Source organism: Gossypium raimondii, chromosome 13, assembly GCF_025698545.1.
Source record: "Gossypium raimondii isolate GPD5lz chromosome 13, ASM2569854v1, whole genome shotgun sequence".
Classification (NCBI taxonomy): Eukaryota; Viridiplantae; Streptophyta; class Magnoliopsida; order Malvales; family Malvaceae; genus Gossypium; species Gossypium raimondii.
Window position 1 is genome coordinate 19,488,997 of NC_068577.1, and position 9,338 is coordinate 19,498,334.

The 9,338-nt window shown below is 34.8% G+C and overlaps 1 non-coding gene across 1 annotated transcript; it reads right to left on the reverse strand.

The window, feature by feature from the left end:
* Positions 1-226: 226 nt before the first annotated feature.
* Positions 227-333, reverse strand: LOC128036261 (small nucleolar RNA R71). The gene has a single exon (XR_008193059.1). It is a non-coding gene; the product is annotated as a small nucleolar RNA R71 (small nucleolar RNA).
* Between the last annotated feature and the right edge of the window lie 9,005 nt (positions 334-9,338).

Here is a 9,338-nt window from a genome sequence, read left to right on the forward strand (position 1 = left end):
CACAAGCTAGGGTTTAAGGAAAAATTTGCAAAATAATAAAAATGGTGAGAGAGAAAGGATTTGAACTTGGGTTTCAAAGAACATTTCAGTAACACTAAACCAATAAACCAATACCTTATTTATTTCCTAAAACTGCATAGGTAACCTAAAAAATTAAGGCATCACCAGTCTCTCTTGATTCACAAACCCAATTCTACTAAACCTCAATTTTTGGGATGTTATAGCTAAGTTGAGGATCGAGATTACTGCTTTCCAACAAATGGATGATGAGTCCCTGTATGAGGCATGGGAAAGGTACAAAGAATTATTACAGAAGTGCCCTCATCACGGAATCCCTCATTGCATCCAACTTGAGATCATTTATAACGGTCTTAATGCTCACACGAGGAAGGTAGTGGATAAATCTGTTAATGGTGCTATCCTTTCTAAGTCATATAACAAGGCTGATGAAATCATTGAGAGGGTTTCCAGCAAAAATTATCAATGGCCAAGCAATCATGTAGCTTCGGCAAGATGAGTCGATGGAATACATGAATTGGATCCACTCACTTCACTCGCATTTAAGCTATCTTCGATATTCTCAATGCTTAAAAATTTTACCACTAATGGGATTAATAGTTTTACAGCTCAGCCACCTAATCACTTTGAAAATATAACCTGTGTTTATTGTGGGAAGGAAATTTGATCGAAGAATGTCCATCAAACCCAGAATCTGTGTATTACATGGGTAATTAGAACCAGAACTGAGGAAGGTAAGGATTGCAATCCAATTTTTATAAGCCATATTGGCAAAACCACCCTAACGTTTCCTAGAGTAACGAATAGGCTAGAACTAGTAATGCTTACGCCCAACCTAGATTAACCCAACCACCTTTTTTTACCCAACAAGTTTAGAAACCCACTCATGTTGAACCTTACAATAGTTTAGTGAACCTAATGATGGCATATATGGCAAAGAATGATGCCACTGTAAGGAATTTGGAGAATCAAGTGGGTCAACTTGCCACTGAACTCAGAAACTGTCCAAAAGGTGCTTTGCCTAGTGATAAGGAAAATCTAAGAAATTCGGGGAAGGACCACTATAAAGTATTGACATTGATGAGTGGAAAGACATTAGAGCCCAACACTATCGAAGTTGAAGAAGAGCCAGCTGATGCTCAAGACTCAATGGAAGTTCAACTGAGTGTTGAAATTCCAGGTTCATTGGAACCAGAATCTACAAAATTCGATAAGGTAACTTTTGAACCAGTCAATTCTAATAAACTAACAACTTCGTTAGATACAGAATTGCCACAGAAGACGAATCAACCAGTTTAAGTAAAGAATCCTCCACCACCCTACCCTCAAAGAATTCTGAAGTAAAATCAAGAAGTTTCTAGACGTATTCAAGCAACTTCATATCAACATTCCGTTGGTAGAAGCACTTGAACAGATGTTAAACTACGTCAAATTCATGAAGGATATCTTGTCTAAGAAATGAAGACTTGAAGAATTTGAGACGGTAACCTTGACGAAGGAATGCAGTGCATATCTTCAAGATAAACTACCCCCAAAGTTGAAAGCTCCTTGATGTTTTACCATACCTTGCAACATTGGAGCAACATATTGTGGTAAGGCACTATGTGATTTGGGTGCAAGCATTAACTTGATGCCCATGTCCATAGTCAAAAAGTTGGGGATAGGTAAAGTTAGACCTACTACAGTTACGCTTCAATTAGTAGATCGATCTTTAGCACAACCAGAAGGAAAAATTACGGATGTATTGGTACGTGTAGATAAATTTATTTTCCCTGTTGACTTTGTTATTTTAAACTTTGAAGCAGATAAAAAGGTGTCAATCATCTTAGGAGGGCCTTTCCTAGTAACTGGAAGTACTCTTATCGATGTGCAGAAGGGCGAGCATACTATGCGTGTTCAAGATGATCACGTAACATTTAATATTTTTAAGTTTATGCAATTTTCTGACACAGTTGATGATTGTTTTGCACTATCTGATTTAGAGGAATTAATCATGGAAAAGGAACTCAACCATGTTGAGGACCCATTGGGGCAAATTGTGACATTAGACTCTCCAAGTGATGAAGTGGGAGAGGAATACTTAGCTTTGCTAAAAGCTAATCAAAGGGGATTTAATCCACAAACCCACTTTTGAATATTTAAATTTAGGGAATAGGGATTATGCCCAACCAAAAGCGTCAATTGATGAGCCACCTAAATTAGAACTGAAGGTACTTCCTTCACATTTAAAATATGTTTATTTAGGTAACGCTTCTACTTTGTCTGTGATTGTTTCAGTGGAATTGACAGAAGAACAAGAAGAGAAACTTATCTTAGTGTTGAAACAATTCAAGAAGGCTATCAGATGGACCATAGCTAGTATTCGTGGCATTAGTCCGTTTTTATGCATGCACAAGATCATCTTGAAAGATGGTGAGAAAACGGTGATTGATGGACAACGAAGACTAAACCCTATTATAGCGGACGTCGTAAAAAAATGATTAAGTGGTTAAATGCGAGTATGGTTTACCCTATCTCAGGCAATTCGTGGGTAAGTCTGACCCAGTGCGTGCGAAAGAAAGGAGGTATCACGGTCATTGAAAACGACAATAACGAGTTGATACCGACTAAAAGAGTTATGGGATGGGAAATTTGCATAGATACCGTAAGCTGAATAAGGCAATTAGGAAAGATCATTTTCCTTTATTGTTCTTGGAGCAGATGCTGGATAGACTTGCGAGGCAAGACTATTATTGTTTTCTCGATGGATATTCGGGGTATAATCAGATTACAGTAGCACCAGAAGATCAACACAAGACAACTTTTACATGTCCGTACGGTACAGTTGCATTTAGACGCATGTCATTTGGTTTATGTAATGCACCTGTTACATTTCAAAGATGTATGATGTTATTTTTACTGACATGGTTAAGAAGTATTTGGAAGTGTTTATGGATGAGTTTTTAGTATTCAGAGATACATATGATGATTGCTTAGCCAATCCAGCCAAGGTACTAAGGCGATGCGAAGAAACAAACCTCGTACTAAATTGGGAAAAGTGTCATTTCATGGTACGAGAAGGTATTATTCTAGGGCACCAGATAATGAGGCATGTAATTGAGGTAGATAATGCAAAGGTAAATGTTATTGAGAAACTCCCACCGCCAACATCTGTAAAGGGTGTTAGGAGCTTTTTGGGCCACGCTAGTTTGTATCAAAGATTTATCAAGGACTTCTCTAAAATTGCTAAACCCTTCTCCAAATTATTAGAGAACGACATGACATTCAAATTTGATGAGGATGCTAACCATGCATCTCATCATTTCAATATATTTCATGTATACATGTATTTGCTCATATTGAACATTTATCATTTCCTTTCCAATTCATGCCCGTTGAACCGAATAAAATGTCGTTGGATACCCAGGATAGCTCACACAAAGTGTGCTCAATATCATATAACCGTAATTCGTCAATTCATGTACATATATGCTCACACGAGCTGTGAATAAGTGTGCTCACATGAGTTGTGAAAATGGGCCTACTCACACAAGTTGTGGGTCAGAATATAGCTACATGATGCTGCTCACACGAGCTGTGGAGTATCCGTAACACATGCTATACCTCAGCCATGAGTAGGACATTCAAGACCATCACCCAAATCATGTAAACCCTAATGTCATGTCATTTGTATCCTACGGATTCCTAAGGTTTAAATGGGGCTCAATAGTCATCGTACGTCGTTGAATTTCTATCGTTTCATGACATAATAAATTGTATAATAACATATATATTAATTCATGTACAGTAGAATAGCACATCAAACAGTCAATTTAACTCACATTTAAGTGTTTATAGTTCACACGAGTTGACCTGGCTAAATTGTAGAAATGTCAAAGTATAGGGGTATTTTGGTAATTTTTTATTCTCCTCGATTTTCCACCTCATCTTGATTTGAATTAATAATTTCATTCAATCTATTAATTCAGATAGTAAAACAATATATTTTATGCAATTTAGTTATTTCTGACATTTTTACAAAATTTCCCCTAAAGTTTTACTTTTATTCAATTTAGTGTTCGAGCCTAAAACATGCAAATTAACCATTTTTTCCAAATTTAAGCTTAGCCAAAAGCTCATGGCACCCAAAAAAACCCACATTTGTATTAATTTCATGTCAAATCCTTGTATTTTCACTATTTTAACAATTTAGTCCCAAATCGATAAATTCATCAAAAATCACTCAACAAAATACTTTTAATTATCAATGAACATTTCAAATTCATCATTTAACATAAAAAATCACAAGATTCATCAATGGAAACATTCAAAATTTTTAACAGTTTCAAAATCGAAGATATGGAGTAGTTGGACCTAGTTGCAATAATCTCAAAAACATCAAAATTATTAGAAACGGGTAACTTATAGACTTGCATGCAAGGAAACATGGTTGGCCGAACTTGAAACTCTCCTATGGTGGTTCGGTGATGAACAAAATCAAATGAGGAAGAAAACTATTATGTTTTCTTATTTTATTAACCTTTATTTTATTTTTATCATTTAATAATAATATAATAACATATAAAACACATACAATTAAAAGAAAATGAAGCTTTAATCGTCCACCAACTAAAGAATGGGTAATTTACCTATTAAGGCCAACCAATTATAATTCTTTAATCAATTTAACACCTTTAAACTAATAGTAATTGACTTTTTCAACTTTTAAAATTTAGTACTTTTTAATTAATTAACTATCGAAACGTTAAAAATTTTCAAGAAACTTTAACACCACCTTATTGACACCCCGTAAATATTTATAGAAATATTTACGGCTCAGTTTATAGAAACGAGGTCCCAATACCTTATTTTCTAAAACCACTTGACCTTAGGGTCATACCACTTGAACTCAATAACTCGCTTATATAACATAAATTATCAAATCAAAAACCTTTTCAAAACCATATTTGACTCGTTAATATTAAATAATAATATTTACGAACTTACTTGTCAAAATTGGTGGCCTTAAAACCATTGTTTCTAACACCACTAAAAAATGGGTTGTTTCATAACCTGTGCTTCTGCTCTAGAAGCGTCTCCAAATAGAACCCAATCATCCACAAAGAAAATATGGTTAACAGCTACCCTTTCTCTACCAATTTGTGCCCCATCACTTCCCCATTCGGCTTTGCCATGTTCAACAGTGTCGAGAAACCCTTAGCACACAACAAAATGAGATATGGGCTAAGTGGATCACCTTGCCAAAGTCCTCTCGAAGGCCAAAACAGATAACTAACTTCGTCATTTACCCCAACTGTATATGATACAGAGCAAACACACCTCATAGCTAAAGTTACCCAATTGACATGAAATCCCAATTTAGTCATCATCCCAACCAAGAAATCCCACTCCACTCTGTCATATGCTTTACTCAGATCAAGTTTAAGGACAAAGTTCCCCTTTTACTCTTTTCCTCATCTTTAACAAGTGTAAGATCTCGTAAGCAACTAAGAAATTATCTAAAATTTGCTTGCTCGGTATAAAGGTCCCTTGGGCCTCATCTATACAATGATTCAGTAATCCACTCATTTGCCCAACTATTGCTTTAGCAACTATTTTGTAAATAACATTGCACAGACTAATGGGTCTAAACTGCATCATAATTTTTGGCTTGCTAACATTTGGAATAAATATAATATAGGTTTTCTTGATCTCACTCATATCAACCTCACCCTTTAAGACTGCTAAACAATATTGGGTAACATGATGGCCTATTATCTGCTAGTACCTTTGATAAATAGCGTTGGAAATCTGTCAATGCATGGGGATCAAACAGGGGACATTGTTTTAACTACAGCCCAAATTTGTTCCGCTATAAAACGACTACAAAAGCTCATCATTCATACTATTTGTAACCTTTCACTGTACTAGACCAAAAATTCTCATGTCATCCCCTGCATCCGATGCTGTGAACAGCTCTACAAAATAATCCGACGCAATATGCAACATCTCATCTTCCTTAATAATGCACCTACCATCACCCATCTCCAATCCAGTAATTTTATTTCTTTAATCTCAACCTACTCTAGCCTTATGGAAAAAACTGGTATTGTGATACCCATTCTTTAGCCAGTTAACACAGGCCATTTGCTCCCAAAACAACTCCTCTTTTCAAATGATTATGTTTGAAACCCTATCAAGTCTCTCAGTGATGTTGTTCGAAGCCTGCCTACCTCTTTCCACTCTAAACCACCGACCAGTGAATCCGAAGTCACTCAACTCACAATCTTCCTACACTGTACAAAATTTATTCATCTTTCATTCTGGTAGGAGACACCCACCTCTCTTTTCAAATGAAAAATCATTTTTATTGAAATCCTCTACAACCAACGAGTGAATCATTTGATATTGTCCCAATTGTCTGAGCAAATCCCATGAAAAATTCTTGTATCATTCCTCTAGATTTCCATAAAAACCTGTAAACCTCTACAGAGACCCCTCTTCATCATCTTGAATAGTGACATCAATATGGTGTTGCGAGAAACTCCTTAAAGTAATAAGGTAAATTGCCTTTCCAACCCAAAGATAAGCCTCCCTTGAACCGTATAGCCCCTACATTGATACCATTGCTAAAACCACATTTCCTTTGAACTCTGTCAATCCATTTGGCAGTTATTTTTGTTTCCATGAGAAACACAAGTCGGGGAGAAACATCTCTCAGTTTATTCCTGAGACGGTTAACAGCCTATGGCTTCCCTAATCGATGGACATTCTAGCTTAGTGTTTTCATTGCATTCGGGTACTCTGTATGACAAAGCTATCCGATTTCTCATTTAGATCCCTTCCTTTATCTTCATTAAAAATAAGAGATGGTTCCCCCACTAAATGTTGCCTCTTCTTCCCTTCCATTGTCATAAGAGGACCCTCATCCCCATTTGAAGTTAGGCACATAGGCCCAACAACATTCACGCCTCTAGTTTCCAGCCCACAATCCACAATATGTTTCTTATGATCCCTAGTTGATGGCATAATTATGGGTCCTAATGGGATGTGATTATGATTGGGATATAATTTGCCCTTGTTATCTCGCCAATTGCTCCACATGCCCCCTCCATCCTGAATGTTACGCCCATGTTCCCCACCTTCCTTATCCAAAATTTTGTAAATCGAGCGATCAGATTTAAGTAACCACCGACTTACTACTGCGGTTCTCCTATTCACCACCGCATGCAGTGATATGTCCCAACCAAAAATAATTTTTGATGGATCAATCCAAACCCTTATCGGACAAAAGCTTTCACCATGGCCAAGTTTACCACACATAAAACAAAACAGACTAAGTTTTTCATATTGAATGCATGCATAAAACACACGATCTTTTCCCACCATAATCTTTTTCCTCCTCTTATAAGTGGTAAACTCACATCAAGCCGAACTTTGATTCTCATGAATCTTTGGACTCCCCTAGTTGGCATTATTGTATCATACTCAAGAAAGGTACCCAAAAAACTACAAAATTGGTGGGCCATAGTCGCTGACATTAGTCCCGAGGGCAAGTCATGCACTTGGACCCAAAACTCATTTGAAAGCAGTGGCACTAACAATGGATTCTCCCTAAGTTGGATCTTATGCATCAATAGTAAGTGGTTATTAAAGAATGATGGAATGCCCTTTAACACTCTATTCTTGTCCATTTCATAGAAAAATTGGAATAAATACCTTTTCTCACCAAGATCTAAATTGAATATCCCTCCAATTGGGTGCCATAAATCAGCCATAATATTCTGTAGATAAAGGAAGTTGACAACACTATCAGTCAGGCAGCGCCCCACCAGGCACCATTTTCAATCATCTTCTACCACCAGTGTCTCCTCATGAAAATGCACATCCTCCTCATTAATGACATTCAAGTTTGCTAGTTCTTCCTCCATTTTCCGTGAGACCAGAACACCAAAAAAATCAAACCCTAAAACCCTAAAATCATGTCAACAGATAGACGGAAAACCAGTGCCAAAGCGGCAGACTATTATTATTTTAATTTGAATAATAATATTTTTAAATGAGATAATTGTATTAATTATAATAATTTTATTATCAATAAAATATCATATATTTTTATATTATAAAAATAAAAATATGTATATTTGATAATATTGACAATTATAATGTTAAGATAATTTAGTACTAAATTTTAATTTCTTAAAATTATTTTTAATATGGAAATATAATTTAATACATTTTAATTATCTATTTTGCATTATATTCTAGTTTAAAACAATGTTGCTTTCATAGATATTGTGTTTATATATATACACATCGGAAGAACATCTATGTGTATATGAACAACTCAACAAATGTTGATTATAATTTTGGTACATAAAACCACTGCAAATATCAAATTAAGTTGAGAATTGTTGGTCTTCCGTTGATCTACATTTTCTTTAAACGATCATTGGTCTACATTTAAAGGCTACGGCTCATGTTAAATTTCGTGAATTAGCGAGCTTGCTTCATTTTTTGGTTATGCTACAAAAATGGGAACTAAGAAACTCTTTTGATTGTCACTCCCATATTAAAAACAAAGGCTTTTAATGGGATGACTGAAGTTAATTAAATTTGGACACGTTTTTTCTTTTCCTGAATATAAAATATCAAGAAAGATTCCAGCTTGTCACTTTTTCTTTGCTTTAATTTAGTCATGAGCCCTTACGACCTTTGCTTTTAAAAGATATCATGAATTGTTAAAAGAAAAACAAAGTAAAAGTTGTTAGATAACCAATCGACCTAAAAACAATCGTTTACAATAAGCTTTTCGAATAGCCTACTCTATACCCTTTTGTTATATTGGGTAAGACAGCATAAAATATTAATTAAAATACGGTACAAAACACAATACGATAAAAATTTATATAAAAATAGTTCACTTGCATCAAACGATGATTAAAGTTTTTGTTAAAAATCTATTTAGTATTGATTTAAATTGTATTATCCCTATCTCCCAATTTTAATATTGTATCAAAAATAAATAAATATACAAACATTTCAAATATTTTATAAATATATAATTTTAAACCTTATTTCAACATGAAAATAATAAAACCATTGTAATACATAAACTAGCTTAATTCTCGGCCCACGCTTCACATTGGATTCATTATTTGTTTTTGTTAAATTATAGAGTAAAAATTTGAAGGTTAAGATATATTTCAAATCTCTGTACATTTCATACATTTGAAATTTAGTCCCTACTTTTATTTTCGAAAATTTAGTCTCTCTACTTTTTATTTAAAAATACATGTCCAATTGTTACCATTGTTAAAGTTCTTTTATTAAATTCACTA